Consider the following 20,062-nt stretch of genomic DNA (forward strand, 5'->3'; position numbering starts at 1 on the left):
ACTGTCAAAAATGAATATAATTAGTATTGTCATAATTTTAAATGCAGTAAATGGTTAAACATTTCTTTGTTTTACATGGACATGTTGTTTTAAAAAAACTGCTTTATTATTAGATTTTTTTTTTTTTTTTTTTTTTTTGAGCCAAATCTCAAAATTGTCATATGATGTGACTGTCTTAAGCATGGTTCAATAAATTACAACTTTTATAAATTAAAAAGAAAAGCATAAAAATGTTAATAAATACCTCAGGCATAATTTTACAAGTGTCTATTTTAGTAAACGACAATCCTTTTTTTCCCCTTCATATATTTCTAGAAGCGTATGATCTTGATACATTTTGTCACACAAAACTATGTCCTCTGGTGTGACACCATATCCTGATATTAAATCGGGAAATTCCACGTACATCTTTAATTATTTGAAGGACCCCATTCAAGGTCATGTTACTGAAGCCCCCTGTGAAGCCCATGACATGTGCACATGGTGAGTTTCTTTTTCAGAATTTTACTTTTTTGGAACCACTATAAAAATGTCCACTAGTGTGACGCCTGTACTATCACACCGGAGGACAAAAACGTCACACAAGAGACAAGAAAGGTCTCTTTAAGAAGCATTTTAAATAATTAAATTATAAATAATTATTCTTTTTTTTTATATATATAATTTTCAGTGTTCTTAAATGCAGTAATTACATTGAATAAAAAAAATCTGATGTTTTGGAGAAAATTTGTACTGTTATAAAGTGTCATGAAAATAAGCATAAAATGTGATACTACTTTGTTTTTGAGGGAAGAGAAATGAGTGGGAGGGAGAGGAAACAGAAGTATAGAGAGAAAATTAACAGGGATCCACACAGAAGGGAGGAGATCCTAGAGAACAACGCAAAGTTAAAAAAAAAAAAAAAAAAAAAAATCGAAATTATACCTTAAAAACCAGCTATATACTTTAAAAAATGTGATTTTTAAAAACATGGTTGATGATGTAATCAAATTAAATGTTATTTCTTCTTTAACAAACAAATGACTTGCATTAAAAAAGATTTTAGGGTGTTAAAGTTTCAAAGATATTTGCTCTGTCAAGGAGTCACTCCTCATTTTGTTGATTTAAAAAAAAAACAAAAAAAAAAAACATGTTGGTATTGTTTGTATCAATTCAATTTTCGTTCTTCTTTGACACATTTAAAGTTAAATAAAATACATTAATGTAATACCCCTCACTGTCTTTATTGCAATAACTACCATTTTTGTCCTTTAGTGTGACAATATCCTATGGTGTGACACACACAAGAACCACAGATTTGTTTTTATCTCAATATATCTTAAAAGAACAGTTGAGTATTACAGTAGGGGAGATATAATCATCACTCATCTTAATATGGTATAATTTTCAGCAGTTTTGAAAGGATGACAGCAAAGTTTGTCTTGTATTTATTGAAAATGTCCAACAAGTTGTGGGGGGAAAAAAATGTTTTTCATAATTTCATATTAAATAATAGCACCATATGAAAATAAGTGTCTAACAATGAAGATAAATCTCTCTCATGCTATTTGTATATTATTAAGAGTTGTTTTTTTTTTTTTTTTTTTTTGTCACACCATAGGACACATTTACGGAACAGTTAATGTTAAAAAAAAAAAAAAAAAAACAACAGTGAAAGAATTGATAAAGTTAGTGACCCCTTATATTTTCTCAAATATTAGACTTCGCACTAAATATATGTATTTTTTCATAAAAAAAAAATAAAAAAAAATGGTATTTTACAAAAAAGCATTTTTTACTGCCTATTTGTCAACTACCCATTTGCACTTGACCAAAGTAAAACCAATCGAAACCAAAGGAACTGGCCTGTTGACCGAAACTTATGAGCTAGATTATTAATTATCCTGATTAACAGAATAAAAACTAAAAGCTTTCATTGTCCAACTGAATTTTTGAGCATGAGAGAAATGCCTTCAGCTGGATGCAAAAGATTAACTTGAATCTCAATCAAAATCTTAATGTCCCTTGAAAATGTATTGTGTTTAAGAGTGGCAGGCAAATAGCACTGATATGAATATGGTGCGTTCTATAATGAGTCTAGTTTGCGTAGAAATGAAAAATGACAATGACTTCATTAACTTAACATAAAACAGGAGTGATAGTGGTCAGTTTGTGCCATATTTGCTGAGAGGCCCTGGAGCTCATGGTGCCAACTCATTGACAGTCTTGGCCATGCAGTCTGAGGCTTTGAAGGACCCTGATCATTCAAGGCCCTGGGACACAGGCCTGATCCAAAGATATTATTTCAAGAATACACCATACTTGGAAGACATTTAGGGCCTTATCATACACCTGGCGCAATGTGACAGCAGACGTGACGCAAGTGTTTTTTGCTAGTTTCAGCCCGACGCAGTTATCATTTTCACGTCCCACGTTGTTTAAATAGCAAATGTGCTTACGCCCATTTGTTCACCTATGAGTGTGCTGGTCTGAAAACGAGGTGTGTTCAGGTGCATTGATATTTTGAGGCAACTGAAAACGACTGCGTCATTGACCAACAAAAAACCTGGTCTAAAGTCAATGGTGCAGTAATTTTAATTTTTTGTTGTTATTTAAAGGGCGCGTTAGTAATATGCGCCTATAGGCGGGTGCACAACGTGTGTTTGTTACACACATAGGGATGCGCAGCAACACACATTTTTACATTTTAAAAGTAAAAGGATTCCTTTCTGGAGAAGCGTTCCGCCATATAAATAGCGAATCAGCCATGGTGGATTCCAACACGCCTTAAATGCAACTGCGCTATGCACTTCAGACCATCGCTTAGATCATTAAAATAGGGCCCTTAGTCTCTTTCAACAAATTGTTTCTACAGAGTTTTCTGTATTTGTATTAATAATGCCCTAAATATGTCTCACACACACACAAAATGGAATATAGAGGCTTTTTAACATTTATTAACATTTAACATTGTTTTGTCAATGTACATATTATAGTGCATAATTGTGTAAAAATGTATGCGACAGGAAATCTGTACTCAAATAGTGTATTTGCCCATACGATCATGCTGGCGTGACCTACTAATGTTACTGCAGGTTTATTGGATGAGCTCTGGTGGAACGATGGCCTTAGTCCACCTCAGTCATGTCTGGGAGATTTATGAGCTGTCCAGATCTGTCTGCAGAGGGGGGGCGATCGGATCGCTCACTGTGGTCAGGCTGTTTTTAATTCCATGGCTCTGAATATTCATTGGGAAGGGCTGTAATATGGTGAAATACCACATTGAACACATACACATGCTGTACTAGTTCTACCTCTGTTATACTGTATGCCCTGTATAGATATAGATGCATAACTAATTAACATTGCATATCTCTTTGTTGATTGTAAATGGCACACTCTAGTTTTAGTTGCATTGCATCATTTGCAGTGTAGACGTGGTATAGTTAGACCATGTAAAGAGAGATCACTTTTTTTATGTTTTTTTGGAAATGTTTAACATCAGTTATTAAATTTGTTTGACTGCACCAAAGCAATGCAACGTTCTAGCACAGAATGTAGCTGTATGTAGTTGTATGAAACCATTTCTGCACTTCTGTGTTTTAAACACAATGCATCCAAAATATGATAGAAGCTAGATATTTTACTTCATAACTTGTTAAATATGGATTTTTTTTTTTACACATTGAAATGCATCGCTTCACTTCAGAAGGCCTTTATTAACCCCCCGAGCCGTGTGGAGTACACGTTTATGATGGATGGATGTGGATGGAATCACTTTCTTCAGCTCATACTCGTGACCCCCATTCAATGCTATTATAAAGCTTAGATGCGTCAGGATATTTATTAATATTTTTCCGATTGCGTTCATCGGAAATAAGAAGTCATATACACCTAGGATGGCCTGAGGGTGAGTAAAGCTTGGGATAATTTTCATTTGAAAGTGAACTAATCCTTTAAGATGCGTTTTGATCGATCGGATTACAAGTGGACAAGGGAGACACATACACATTTACACATGGTGTTTTAATCTCGTTTGTCCACTTTCGACCACTTCTGTCCTGATTTCTTCGAGGGGAGGGTCAATAGGCGGGTAAATGAATATGCTTTTTAAGATCTTTCGATCTAATGGTTGAAATAAGCGCAAGGAGACGATGGAAAAACACACGGAGAGCAGCAGCTTTCGTTTCTGCTCTGACAGCCACAAGACCACGCTGAATGTGGTGAATGCGTGATAGGCCCTGTTTCCACCTGGTATTAAGATGCATTTTGGTCGATCGGATCAGAAGTGGATGAGAGAGACACATACCCGTTTCCACCTGGTAATTTAATCCGTCTGTTTTGTCTACTTTCAACCACTTCCGTCCTGATTTCTTTGAGGGGAGGGTCTATGGGCAGGTAAATGTAAGGAGATAACGGAAAAACATACGAAGAGCAGCAACTTTTGCCCTGACAGCCGCAAGACCGGCCGAACTCTGTGAGTGTTAGTAATCAGGAATGGTGAAAAACATTGTGCTTAGTAAATTTTTTTCGTCTTCAAAACAAACAAGTCTTCAGCTGACAAAGTTTAAATCCCATCTGGCTAGTGCGTGCTTACCTTATGCATTAAAGGTCTTAAGGCGGAGAGTAGGCAGTCTTGTGGCTGTTCGAACACATTCGACCACATGAGCATTTCCACTATGAAAGCAATCCTCTGGAACTACCTCTGGAAGTCGTTGAAAGTGGACAAGCTCAAAACGTTTTACACCCCGTTTATACTTGTATTTAGCATCGTCCACTTGTGATCCAATCGACCAAAACGCATCTCAATACCAGGTGGAAACAGGGCCTTAGAAATCAGGAATGATGAGAGAACATTGTGCTTGGTATGTTTTTCGTCTTTAAACCAAACTTAGGTCTTCGACCTGCAAAGTTTAAATCCCGTCTGGCTAGCGTGCTTCAAATAATGTTTACGCATTTGTTTCTAGCGGTGACGCTGACCCCCGATTGCACCTGCCCTGAGCGCTGCATGCTGTTTTCTGTCACTCACCTCATAACACTGACAGCGCTGCACGATTGGCTGCTAATTGCTCCTTATTCTGTTCACGTTAATTGTCTGTAACTCTAAGGCTTGTTGTCATTAATTCCTTGTAAAAATGTGCCATAAACACGGAAGCTTAGAAACAAATGTTATGAGTGTTTGTTTGCCATTTGTCATTCATGGCTTCCGTTAATTACTTACTTTCAATGAGGCTTCTGTTCAGGGTTTTGTTTAACCTGCTACCTGTTAGCTGTAATACTGAAAACCAATCATTTTTTTTATTGCTTACCGTAAAAATAAATAATAACAATAATAAAAAAAAAAAAAATGGAATGCCGGCCTGAGCCTCCTAACTCATGTCAGTTCCTACATGCACTATCAAATGCAACCTGATCAGTTAAGACTGACAGATTTGATCCTATAAATTTCACAAAAAAACATGTAATTTTTATTTTCTTTTTCAATCATATATTCCCACCTCAGGTCACTAGTACCAGGGCTGTATACATTTGCTGATTATTAAACAGTCCTTAACCTTAAATCTTTCTCATAGATCTGAACTGAAATGGTTGTAGTTTATGAATGCTTTGGAATACAGACCTAAGGTTGGTCTCTTTTTAAAGAAGACACTCAGAAGATTATTGCACAAGTGAAAGCACTGTGTTATAAATTTGTTTGTTAGTTGATATCACAAAAATTGAGCCCGGTATAGGGATTTAAAGTACTGTTTCCGTGGAAAGCAGAGTCCAATTTCAAAACGGTTTTCATAGGATGAACTTTGAGCTTTCGAATGGTACTACTTTATGCAACCCGAATTCTGGAAATATTGGGATGTTTTTTTTTAAATTTGAATAAAATGAAAACTAAAAGACTTTCAAATCACATGAGCCAAAATTTTATTCAAAATAAAACAGATAACATTACAAATGTTTAAACTGAGAAATTTTACACTTTTATCCACTAAATGAGCTCATTTCAAATTTGATGCCTTCTACAGGTCTCAAAAAAGTTGGCACAGGGGCAACAAATGGATAAGAAACAAGAAATTTTGAAAAGATTCAGCTGGGAGAACATCTAGCAACTAATTAAGTTAATTGATTAGCTATAAAAGGGTTCTGTCAGGATCACTATCGTCAAAGATGACTGGCAGTTAGTATACAGTTTGGACTGGCGGTATGGTTCTGTTCTGGGCAAAAACTCCAACCCCCCCAACCACAAACTGACTGCGAAATCTAAATGAAAAAAGTATACTGAAAAGATGGAAAGACAATAGGACATAATGGAAAGAAGCAGCATATCCATCTGAATAGCAAACTGGAGGCAGCATGCCCCTTACAGAAGGAGAGTAGCAGCGAGAGGTGCTCTTCTTACAATATCTGAGAAGAGCAGCATGCCCCTTTAAAAGCAGTTACCTAAATTGAGCTTAAGACAACAGCATGTGGCCAATACCCAAAAGCTTAAGGAACAAGCTGGATAACCTTAAGAAACAGATGCCTTAAAAATCATGTTGTCAATAACGTGATAGCATTCATCAAAACAGTGCTTCCCACAGATTTGAAATACTTGTAGTTGTGTGGAAAATCCTTCTACCCACTGCACAAAATGGTCAGAAGCTACAATAGTTAACTTCGATTAATGAGAAATGAAATTATATGAAATGAAATTAATATAAATGAATTGAATTTTAATCAAATTAAATACAGTTGTGAAACCAAATAACCAGAGGGGAGTATACATTTTTAGTGACTTATTTATGAACAAGACCTAAATACACTCGGACTCTTATTTTGAAATGTGTATGCTTACTATTGCGGCTGCTCATTCAAGTTTAGATGAGGTAGATAATATATACGTTCTTACAACCATTTACAATATTTTACAATACCATGAAGTAAATTTTGTCAATATTGAACAGCATTAGTTATATCAGCATAAGCAATCGCTTGGCATGCACGTTAAGTATAGTATTGCCTACATTGATTGCGAACCATGTAGAAGCAGCCTGAGCGCTGCATTAGCAGGTAGAACCAGAACACGCAACAGCACCACATTTAACTTTGAAACGTGTGGCGCATGCATGAAATTATAGCCTTTTGAAATGTAATCACATCAGGTATCGCAATCTATGTTTTCCCGTCCACAAAATGTAGGAAGCACTGAAAGAGCTTAAAAAGGAAACTTAGCTTTGCTTTGTGAAGACGCTGAGATTTATGGAGGGTGAAATACAGCCAGCTGTGACATGGATTCTTTATCTCCTTCTTGATATCCTTCCCCTTTGTGTGATGAGTGCAGATCTCATCTGAACATGTTTCAGGTCACTTCCAAATCAAGCATCTTATAATCAATGTGGTGAATTAGTGTGTTTGTTCAAGAACTTGAACATGAAGTGAAATCTGTGTCAATTCGCTAAATTCCAGATTACACAATTCATAGTGGTCTTGCCCACTGAATGTGGTGATAGGCATCATATTCCTATAGGTCAATGTGAATCAGCTGAGTGTCAGCTGATGCGAGCTTGACTAACGTGACCTGTCTCTCAGAAGTAAAGATGGGCAGAGGCTCTCCAATCTGTGAAAGAGTGCGTAAAAACTTTAAAAACAATGTTCCTCAATGTCAAATTGCAAAGGCTTTGCAAATCTCCTCATCTACAGTGCATCATGAAAGAGCCTTTTCATCCCTCACAGAAGGAATCAAATTAAAAATCAGAAGTTTCAGAAATATGCTGACATAAAATCAGTAATTAAAATATTTAGACATTAACGTTCACCCCCAAACACATCACATCTTATAAACGTGTGCAGTAATTCGCTGTTTAATTAGCTCCTGAGTAATGTGATAAAACTGCTAATAATACTGAATGGACTATATATATACGAATGTGGTGATAGGCATCATATTCCTATAGGTCAATGTGAATCAGCTGAGTGTCAGCTGATGCAAGCTTGACTAACGTGACCTGCCAGAACTAACGCTATACGCTTGATATGTCTTAGAGAGGCAGAGTCTCTCAGAAGTAAAGATGGGCAGAGGCTCTCCAATCTGTGAAAGAGTGTGTAAAAACTTAAAAACAATGTTCCTCAACGTCAAATTGCAAAGGCTTTGCAAATCTCCTCATCTACAGTGCATAACATCATCAAAAGATTCAGAGAAACTGGAGAAATCTCTGTGTGTAAGGGACAAGGCCGAAGACCTTTATTGGATGGTCTTCGGGCCCTCAGATGACACTGCATCATTAATCGGCATGATTGTGTCAATGACATTACTAAATGGGCCCAGGAATACTTCCAGAAACCACTGTCGGTAAACACAATCTGCCGTGCCATCTGCAGATGCCAACTAAAACTCTATCATGCAAAAAGGAAGCCATATGTGAACATGGTCCAGAAGCGCTGTCGTGTCCTGTGGGCCAAGGCTCATTGAAAATGGACTGTTTCAAAGTGGAAAAGTGTTCTATGGTCAGATGAGTCCAAATTTGACATTCTTGTTGGAAATCATGGACACCGCAAGGCTCTCAAGTCTCACGCATTGGGCGTAAGACACGCATTTCAACCCGTTCACACGCTCACACGCCACACCTTGTATTTCTCATGCAGAGAAATCTCCAGGATAATGCACAACAAGTTGCGCCGCTATTAGAGGAATCAAGCGAGTTCCCCATAGAGTTCAGAAGGCCCTGCCACGCACCAGTTAATCTAATAAAAAAAAAATATAGCTATCGAACAGCCAATCAGAAAATAGAATTGCTGTATCTGGGTAAGATTTAGATATTCCCGCCACAACAACGTTTACGTTCTGATTCCAACGACACATTCTGTAATTCATGGGCTCGCTCACTGATTCAGATGTAGTTAGCTACAGAAGAGGACATCTGTCAGTCACATTGATTCACATCTGGCTACAGACTGATCGTGATCGACGTGGGACCATATCCTATGAGTACAGTAAGTCATCTCATTAAATTGCTGGGGAATATTTGTGTCCAGGCAGCTGGTAGGTTAGTTAACAGTTTGACCAGAGTACGTTACGTGAACTAGCCTAGCTAGTAGGGATGGGCATTTTTCCAAAATATTGTATATGAATATTTGGGCTAATACAAAAACACGAATATTTGTGTATTTAAATGACGTTATTTTGAGAAAATGAAAGAGACGTTTTTTAATTTTTTTTTTTTTATTCAAGTTGTCGTCACCATTTCTGAACAAACTTATGATTAGGTAATATACACAACAAGCTTACGTTTTATCTTAAGGTTTTCATTCAGTTTAAAACATTAAACAATATGTGTAAACAAAAAATATAGACCTAAAGAACAAAAGCATTATAAGCTCAAGCAGCGAGTGGGAAAAAACACTAGTAAAGCAGAGCACGCCAGTTATCGTGCAGAACGTAACGTACATATAACGTACACTAGAGTCGGAATATGGTTACCATGTTTATATTGTTTCACATTATAATGCTGAGGAAAAACAACAATATAATGTGTATGATTATATTCTCAGGTGAGAAAACAAGCCCCGCTGACAGACGTTGCAGAGACACAAAGATAACGGTGTTAAGTGAAGTTTCTAACAGCACTTTGTGTTTTCTGTTCTTAAACCCTCGACAAAACTTAAAGGAAGCATTTGTCTCGATCATGATTTGCATGAAATGCATTTTGCTATCATATACGTTATCTTGTTCTCACTCGGTGAACATCTGTGCTTAACGTTACCTGCACTCGCGAATGCAGTGATGGACAGCTGTCCTCATTTGACTGGTGTTTGGATTAGATGTGATTTCTCAAACTCAGTTTCATTAATTAATTTTATCAAAAGTAACTCCATTTTGTAAGATCATTTTCATCTAAGTAATTCCAAACATCGCGAGGCAGACGACGACATTAAGTGATCAAATGCACTCAACTTATTAACACAACACACTCCACACCACCACCCAGTGGATTTAGTTATAACTGCGAGTTTTAATGGGATTTATCATGGATTTACTGCATTTACGGCCAGCAAAGCAATATAGTAAAATTTGAATTTTATTTTTCGAATATTAATTACAGATCGAATATTTGTGCACACCCCTACTAGCTAGCCGGTTGAATCCCTGCTTATTTCAGCAGCTATTCTGACGCTTGTGTAGTATTAGTTCTGTTTCAGAAGGAAATAAAAGGATAGAAAAAAAACTAAAAATATTCCAAATTATTATGGAATATTAATTTTCCATTTGCCTCTTCCCTGACATCATTTTCAATGAAAACCTTTGGCCTAGGCTATTTCATTGTATTTTATCCAGACAATGCAGTATTAATTATTGCATTTGTCTATTTCAAAGATGTCAGGGAAGAGGCAAATGAGCATTCTTTCATGCTTCGCTCTGAAGGATCAGCTCCCTAAAAAGGTAGCCAGGTCAGAGGAGGAGACTGTGGAGAAGACAGTAGTGGAGGCAGTAGATGAGTCAGTGGAGGACACTGTGGAGGAGACAGCTAGGGTGTCAGTAGAGGATGAGTCCGTGGAAGAGACTGTGGAGGACACCATAGAGGAGACAGTGCAGAACCCACTGGAAACAGGGAAAAAGAGAGGATTAAGTGGAGCAGCCACCTATAGGTGTTTCTTTAAGAAGGAGTGGTCAACCCGATGGCCATTCATCACAATGGGAACCACCAGCTCCTTCTACTGGTGCTCAGTCTGCAGACAAGAGAACTCCTGTGCCCATCAAGGCGTGAGGGACATAAGCAGACATGTGGAAGGCAAGGGACATCGAGCAAAAGAACAGGCTTTAAAATCAGCCATGTTGCACAGTTCTACACGCCGGCAACTTCTGTTGGAGGCATGAGTGTACAAGAGGCCAAGGTAAATAGCACAGGAAAACCAAAAGGCTGGTGTCAATATTTGATGAATTGCAAATTGTTGGTTATATTACCAAGAAAACTTATCTAATGTTTTATGAGTTATTTAATCAATTGTTTCTGTTGCAGACCAGGAGGGCTGAGGTGAAGGTTGCCGTTGCAATGGTGCAGCACAATGTTCCATTTGCCGTTGTTGACCATTTCAGCCCCTTGTACGAAGAATGTTTTCGAGACTCCCCCACAGTTCAGAGCTTTAAGAGCACAAGCACCAAAACAACATGCATCATAAATGAAGCAGTGGCACCTCATTTCAAGAAAGAACTGGTGATGAAGATGAGAGAGAATCCCTTCACACTTGTCACAGATGGCTCAAATGATACTGGTATGAGTTTAACAACTACCAGTAATTTATCCATTTCTACATGTACACTCATACAATTTTTGAACAACATGTAGGTCTAGTTATGCACCTTATTTTTACAGGTCTAGAGAAGATGAATCCCCTCACAGTAAGAATATTTGACACCAACAAAGTTGTGCACAGATTCCTTGATATGTGCACCACCAGTGGGCAGAGCTGTGGAACTGCTGAAGTGATTTATAAAAAAATCAATGACCCCTTGCAGGAAAGTAACATCCCTTGGAGAAATTGTGTAGGTCTCTCTATTGACAATGCTCCTGTCAATACAGGAGCCAAAAATTCAATTGCAGCCAGAATGCTGAGGGGAAAATTGCAGCATTTACATACATGGATGCCCCTGTCATATTATCCACAACACTGCCAAACATGCGGGGCAGAAGTTTTTGGAAGTAAGTTCAAACATGTACACTTTATATTACCAATCTGTTAAGCCCAATGCCAAGTAAAACAGTTTGCTGATAGTGTTGTAATAAATATATATATATATATATATATATATATATATATATATATATATAATTTTATTTTATTTTTTTCAGAATTTTGACTTTCATGACAGCGAGTACATGGAAATGCTGCTGCACGTTTCAGTGCGATGGTTAAGCCTGGAGAGGTGTATTACACGAATTCTGCGGCAGTATGGGCCACTTACCAGCTATTTTAATTCTTTAAGTATGTTGCTTATTTCATTGACAGTAGTACAGGTGCATTACACCAGACTAAATATGTATTTTTAAGAAAAACCTGTTTTTATTTACAGATGAGAAACAACCAAGGTTTAGGAGGCTGGTGGATGATTTTTCCAAGCCCCTGACTGAAGTCTACCTCCTCTTCTTTCAAGCAATGCTGCCAATGTTCTCCACACTGAACCTCCTCCTCCAGAGAGAAAGGTCTTCCATCTTCCAGCTCCATGGAGAGGTAAAATGCAAGGGTTGGGCCATTCTGCTGCCAAGGATGTCTGCTTATTTTTCATGGGCTGAAATGTCCTTTTTCAAGTAATACATGGAAATTTTTTATGAACTACAAATTTGCAGATGACAAAGTTCATCATGAAACTGTGTGCGAGGTTCATGATGCCGTTAGCACTACAGGGCCGACAAGTCCAGGACATCCCCTACAAGGACCCAGTAAACCAACTGCCAGGTAAACCTTTCAAGTCTCACATAAGGAGATAAACCTGTATTCCCATTGAGCTCAAATATACTTTTTGGGAAGATTGTTGTTGGGCGATCTCTCTGATGTTATGGAAAAGGCATAAAATGTGTGTAGGCATACAATGTATATGTAGTCTATGGGTAAAATAGCATGCTTATTGCTTACATAGAGGAATACCTTCAACCACTTGCACTTATTGTGCATATCTTGCTGAATCTATGTGCACTTACTGTTTGTCTGTCTAGTTTTGAGTTAAAGTGCTGATTGCCAAGTGAAATTCCTGTGTGTCTACCTGATGAATTTGACAAGTAAAAAGTTATTTTGATTCTGAGATATTGTTTAAACTACCTGGACTTAATTTGCTTTATATCTTTCTGTTCTCTGTCTGGTAGGAGAAAAACCACCAGAGCTACCCTCAACAGGCTCCTTGAGACTGGACACATCACACCTCAGGAGGTGCAACTATTTCAGCAGGCAGCACTGGCGTTTCTGTTCAGGCCTGTGGAGTATGGGATGAACAAACTCCCCCTGAAGGAGGCCCTTCTGAAGCATGCCAAATTCGTTGACGTGCAACAGAGGACTGAGTGTGGGGTGGAAGATGCTCTATACTTTGTAGACAGGCAAGGGTTTCACATTTTTCAGGATTTCAACATATTGAATACTTTAAGTTTAATTTTGATCATGGTCACAAAACAAATCCTTAATCAGTTCTTTACACATGGTGCTTTTTTTAGATTCCAGGAACTACTTCCTTTCCATGGGCCAGAGGAACAGGACAAGGTGAGTGAGGAGTACCTGGAGTATCAGCTCATGGATATCCCCATGCCCCAAGATCCCACCACCTTTAATGTTGAGGAGTTTTGGGGGAGTATGTCCTCAATCAAGAGCAAGGTAAGAAATATTTGGTACCACATGACATACACATAATTAATTGAAATCATAAAAGCAAAGCATTTGAGTAATAGAGGCTCTTGGTTTCTTTTTTCAAAGGTGACCGGTTTGAGCCAGTTTAGGAGGCTTTCGAAAATAGCTGCATTAGTGTTAGTGCTCCCTCATTCAAATGCAGACGCTGAGAGGGTTTTCTCCATGGTTAGACTAAATAAAACCAAAACCAGGAACAGCTTGGCCCTAGATGGAGCTCTGTCATCCATCATGACAGTGAAAATGACTGGCCTGGTACCATGTTTCAAATGGGAGCCACCAACCCCTGTGCTGAAGGCCTCAAAACCTGCTACCAACACCTACAATACACAACACTAACCATTATCTCTCTCTCTCTCTCTCTCTCTCTCTCTCTCTCTCTCTCTCTCTCTCACTCACGTACACACTAAAATGCTGAATTAAATAAATATTTTTTTATTTGTACGAATTTGTGTCATTTTTCATATCAGACCCCCGTCCCCACCCAAACCCCCGTCGCTGCCGCCGCCGCCGAAATCTCACTCGGAACTCAGTTCAAAACTTGAGAGCCCTGACACCGTGTCCTAAAAGGTATATAAAAGCTTTTAGAGCAACATATGCTCCCTCTCCAGATGAATTCTATTTCAGGGAAGGCCTTGTTTCATCAGGACAATGCAAAACCACATACTGCTGCTATTACAACAGCATGGCTTCGTCGTAGAAGAGTCCTGGTGCTGAATTGGCCTGCCTGCAGTCCGGACCTTTCACCTATAGAGAACATTTGGCGCATCAATAAATGAAAAATACGTCAAAGACGACCACAAACTCTTCAGCAGCTGGAAACCTATATCAGGCAAGAATGGGACCAAATTCCAACACCAAAACTCCAGAAAATCCAGCGTTAGCGTCAGTTCTGGCAGGTCACGTCAGTCAAGCTCGCATCAGCTGACTCCCAGGTATAGGAATACGACGCCTATCACGGCATCCATATATAAGCTCCTCAGTATTATTAGCAGCTATTGCATTCTCAGGAGCTAATTACCCTCTTCCATCCCCAGCTCCTCCTCTCTTCAGTCAGGAATGGCCTTATGATTCCGGAACTCATAACCTCGACGCCTAGACATCTTTACACTGTTTTGAAAAGAAGAGGAGATGCTACACCATGGTAAACATGCTCCTGTCCAAACTATTTTTCCAATCATTTAGTGCTCTTAAACTCCTACACTTTTGAGTGCCACGCCCACATCTCAACATCTAATCAAAAACTGAGGTATTGAACCAAGACCTGCCCTATGTATTTTCTTTTTCATTATTGTTACATTCAGATGTGCGTCACAATACAGAAGAAAAGATCTGTCACTACTTCCAGTTCATTATTTAGTTAAAGATGTTTGATGAAAAAAATATTTAGCTTCAGGCTAAACATTTTCTGAATAAACAAGTAAAAAACAAAAAGTATTGCAATTACACAGTACCAACTCAAGCAGACTTTTTTTTTTTTTTTTTTTTTTTTTTTTTTTTTTGCTCTTGGCACATGTTTGATCCCACACACATAAAACTATTGAGGATCTGCTATAAATGTGTGTTTAAAGCAGTTCCCCTGAAAGATAAACCAATATTTTCAAAGTGTTAATTAATCACATAGTCCACATGTAAAAACTGTTATGCTAAACCAGCTTGAAATCCTCCACATCTGACCCACAAACAGTTAATCACAGTCTGGAAATATTTCCGCCATGTGTGGACAACGTATTCAGCGATTAGCCGTCACATCATGAAAGAGCCTTTTCATCCCTCACAGATGGAATCAAATTAGAAATCAGAAGTTTCAGAAATATGCTGACATAAAATCAGTAATTAAAATATTTAGACATTAACGTTCACCCCCAAACACATCACATCTTATAAACATGTGTGCAGTAAATCGGTCTATTCCTCACACTCTGCAAACAGCTGGTCATCATGCAGCAGTACTGGATGGACAACCTGCAGATGACATGGAGGACACAAGGCCATCAGGAAGCATGAAGGCATGTCATATAGTGGGATCAGCCTATGTGAGTTGTATCTTTCAATAGTCAAGGATGTTTTTTTTTTTTAAAATAATTTTTAATGCATGTGCTCTAATATAAGAATGCTTCATTTCCTGTATACACTGTAGGAAATATTAGGGTGTATCATGTAGCCCACTATCCATCTTTGTAACATAAGATGGTAAATAAAAGCTCAATTATAATTATTATAACTCTATATTTTAAAACAATATTATACAGCAGCAAAAAATACAGATTACACACCTGTCACCTATACCAAAAGAACTGAGGCACACTTTTGAGGCCTTTCAGAAGCTTTGTTCATGTTTTCCCCAAAATTTCAATAACTCAAAAACAAACTTATGTCTCTCAAAATCTAAGTCATATTATTATTATTATTACCAAGTTTTGGTCAGAAATGCACTGCACTGTTTGATGTGCTTTGAGCTTGTTCTACACACTTTTAGCGAGTATAACTGGTTTTTATGTTTTGCTTTACACAAGTTATGCCATTAACAAGTTTTAGCCCAGAATGTGACATTTTCCTACAAAAACAAAGGTATACACATGCAGTCATATAACAAAATTATACATGTTTGTACAGGCTTTTCTTTCTCCATGGCATGGTAAATTTAAGCAATGTTTATTTAGTTTTATTCTTTGGATCTTAAAATTGCTGTCTTAAATTTTTTGTAGATTGTTTTACAATCAGTGCTATAATACATTTGTAAATATTTATGGTTCCAGTACTGTCACAATGAGTTGACCCCTTAACCCCTTGACGTCTGCCATTATACATTTAAAACAATAATATCTTAGTCTAAACCTAAAGTAATATTGACAAACTATATGTTTTCAATAAAAATGACACAAGAACAGTAATTTATTCATTTGCAATAAAGTATTTAAAGTATTTTTTCAGACTCATAAGGCACATTCAGACCTTTATTTTGAAATAGTAATGAACATGAAAAATCATGAAAACAAATGGAGGTTTCTACTAATATTTCATACCAAGAGCTCAAAAGTTCTATTCTAATTTTTTTTTTTTTTTTTTTTTTTTTTTTTTAAGGAAAAAATGGTCTGAAAAATGTTTTAAATATAAAAAAAAAAATGATTGATTCTCCATTTGTGATGTGACGGTGAGCTATAGCACACATCTATGTTTTTTCCACGTCTTTTATGTGTTTGTTAGAGGTTGAATTCAAATCAAATAATGCCGATATTACTTCTGAATAGGATGTTTACTTCATAAATAGCATGAAAATTATGGAAATATATGGTTCAGATCACTCAAACCATATATGGAAATGGAAGAGTCCTTATATGGTCACTTATGGAGTCTGGTTGTCATCTAGTGGAAAAGTTTGGTACTGCGCCCAAACAAAGTCTTACTGAAAGCTCATTTTTTGAGATATCATCCTACAGTTTGGAACAGAACTTCAGTTTAGATTTATTGAAACAAATGTGTGTTTCCACACAGGCTGACAATAACATAAGCTCAAATGTATGTATGTGTGTATATATATATATATATATATATATATACATAATTTTGTGTTTAGAAGTTTTTAGAGTGTAGTCCAACATTTTCATAAATGATGGCTCTAGGTGCAGTGGTAAATTTTTCCTAAATTTCAGTTCAATTCACATTTATTTGTATAGCGCTTTTCAGAATACATATCGCTTTGAAGCAGCTTTACAGAAAAAGCATGACAGCATTACAATTTGGAGTGATCTGTTATTAGAGGTAGAAGTTATTTCAAGCAATGTATTTATATATATATATATATATATATATATATATATATATATATATAAATAATTTTAACAAAATAAGAGAGATCATACAAAACGCATGTTATTTTTTTATTTAGTACTGTCCTGAGTGAGATTTTTTACATAAAAGATGTTTACATATAGTCCACAAGACAAAAAAAAAGAAAAAAAAAAGCTGAATTTATTAAAATAACCCTGTTCAAAAGTTTGGGAACCATTGTTCCTAATACTGTGTGTGGTTACCTGGATGATCTACGACTGTTTTTATGTTTTGTGATGGTTGTTCATGAGTCCCTTGTTTGTCCTGAACAGTTAAACTGAGCTCTGTTCTTCAGAAAAATCCTCCAGGTCCTGCAGATTCTTCAGTTTTCCAGCATCTTTGCATATTTGAATCCTTTCCAGCAGTGACTGTATGATTTTGAGATCCATCTTTTCACACTGAGGACAATTGAGGAACTCAAACACAACTATTAAAAAAAGGTTCAAACATTTACTGATGCTCCAGAAGGAAACCCGATGCATTAAGAGCCAGGGAGTGAAAACTTTTTGAATTTGAAGATCAAGATAAATTGTATTATTTGTCTTCCGGGAAACATGCAAGTATCTTCTGTTGCTTCCAAAGGGCAGTACTAAATGGAGGAAAAAAAAAAGAAAAAAAAAAAAAAGATATTTCAACAAAATAAGAAACATTTGGACATCTTCATCCTGTTCAAAAGTTTTCACCCCCCGGCTCTTAATGCATCATGTCACGTGATCACTCACTGCCGTTGTTCACATTCCAATGGACAAATGAATTGGTGTCTCTAAAAAAAACTCATAGTTAAACTAATTCCCTTAAGGAAAGCCTTCTTTCCTTTAATTTTATCATCTTAATTGGTTCTTCAATTCAAGCCTCAAAATTGCACAAGTTTCCTTAAAAAAGAGGAAAATTTATTTTTTGGTTTTATTAGTGAAATATTCTCAATATTACACTGAACCACTATTTCGTTAATGAAATATAAACAATATTTTTATTACGATGTAAATTTTTTTATGAAAATTACAAGACCCATTATTCATTTTTTACAGTGTTCTTGGCTCAATTTTAAAGAACCCTTCAAGCCAAAAAGATTCTATATAAGGTTCTATATAAGATGATGTTTAATGGGTTATTTCAATTTTTGCTAGTGATAAAGTATGTTTTAGAGCTATTTAATTCATGAAGTTTAATTAAACTTAAAATAAATTAATGAATTAAAACTAAACCCATAAAATGAAAATTTTCTATATATGAAGCACCTGACGCCTGAAAGATTCTATATAGAACCTTTTCTCTAAGAGAAACAGAAAACCAACAGGAAGATGGCTTTATAACAAAATAACCATGCATGCTTTGCTGTTTGTCTTGTGCATAATTATTCTTGGCAAATCAGTAAAACAAAACACCAATAAACCTTTCCCTGAAGAACACATACAGTATGTAGAGGTCGAGACTATAAAATATTTGGATGAGGATTTTGATGAGTAAGCACAGACAAAAAAGAAAATGTGATGGAGTGGTTTTCCTGTGCAAAAGTCTCTGCCGTATTGCTATGGTTGAGTGGGTGATTTGTAGGGTGTTGTGGGTGATTTGTTTTTTACTGGTCCAAGTCAAAGGAGCTCATCCTTAAATCTCTATGATATTCTGTCTCAGAACACACTGAAGAGTACTAATGTTAGTGGGTTTTTTTAAATCACTAACCCAAAGTATGAGCAATAGCCTTAGTACATTTTATTCATTTAGCCGAACCTCACTAATTAATCATAGTCCAGTTGTTTATATTCAGTTATTTAGATCAGACATTTGTTTAGTGCAGCTGCTGTTAATTAACACACATTTTACCCGTTTTAAACAGCCACACTCCAACCGTCTCAGCTGAGCTCTGACCTGACCGTACGTCATCACTGAGGCCTGTTGTTTGTAGGGAGTCAAACTAATTGCATGAGATCTATTGCATTGCCAAAACTGAAGACATAACCTCCCTTCTTAGAACACTGCTTTACATTTATAGACCACAGCAGCTCCATACAATCCCACTGTATCTATAAAAAATACACTTCTGTTTTACAGCTTAGCTTATATTCATTTTTCTCTGCATATGCCTGCTTGTAAGTTAAAAAACATTACCAAGAAATAATAGGATGAAATACTGTGATGATATACAATAACCTGAAATGACAATTCCTGCTGGGATTTTGTAATTCTTTTGCTTTCACTTTTCACAAATACTAGTGAAACGGAAGGAAAAAATGATAGTTTTTACTCCTTACTGTTTAATTAGGACTAAGTACAAAATATATATTTCACATTTCATCATGACTGAAACAACTATTCTGGGTTAAATTTTACAACTATAAAATCACCTGATGTACAAGGATATTGGTTTCTAAAGTCAGGAAAATTAAACAGATTGCTTTACAAAGTTACTTTAATAAGTCTCAATACTTTGACTAGTATTGAGTAATTATTTTCATATTGTAGAACATACAGTGCTTAACTTCTGGAATCACAAAACTAAAACTAATAGCATATACAGTATATATATATATATATATATATATATATATATATATATATCAGTGGCGTGCAGTGGTGTTCTGAAATGAGGAGGCACATTTTTTATTTATTTATGAATCAAATGTAAATTCATGTGCATTACTCTTAATGTTGACACATCTTCCTTGTTAAATGAACATTACTTTACATTACATCAAAAAAAAACCCCAAATACAATTCTATTTTGTAATTTTACATGTATTGTAATAAATGTTCTATTTATCAAAACCACGTCAATCTCATCAAGTTAGTGTTTTAAGCATTTCTACATTAATTCCAAAATAATAACTAAAGGCAATAATAATTTAAACAATATATTTTATTTGTGTATTGATGTTTTTCTTTTTAATAGTCATCTTAAGGC

The 20,062-nt window shown here is 36.3% G+C and overlaps 1 long non-coding RNA gene across 2 annotated transcripts; it reads left to right on the forward strand.

Annotated features, from left to right (window-relative positions):
* The first annotated feature begins 6,845 nt into the window (after positions 1-6,845).
* Positions 6,846-13,025, forward strand: LOC127508938 (uncharacterized). 2 transcript variants are annotated; one of them, XR_007929011.1, is made up of 7 exons: positions 6,846-10,839; positions 10,965-11,217; positions 11,319-11,645; positions 11,796-11,928; positions 12,017-12,174; positions 12,291-12,399; positions 12,804-13,025. It is a non-coding gene; the product is annotated as an uncharacterized LOC127508938 (long non-coding RNA). The 2 variants fall into 2 exon arrangements; XR_007929010.1 differs by having other exon boundaries at positions 6,846-11,217.
* The last annotated feature ends 7,037 nt before the right edge of the window (positions 13,026-20,062 follow it).

This window comes from Ctenopharyngodon idella, chromosome 3 (genome assembly GCF_019924925.1).
Source record: "Ctenopharyngodon idella isolate HZGC_01 chromosome 3, HZGC01, whole genome shotgun sequence".
Lineage (NCBI taxonomy): Eukaryota > Metazoa > Chordata > Actinopteri > Cypriniformes > Xenocyprididae > Ctenopharyngodon > Ctenopharyngodon idella.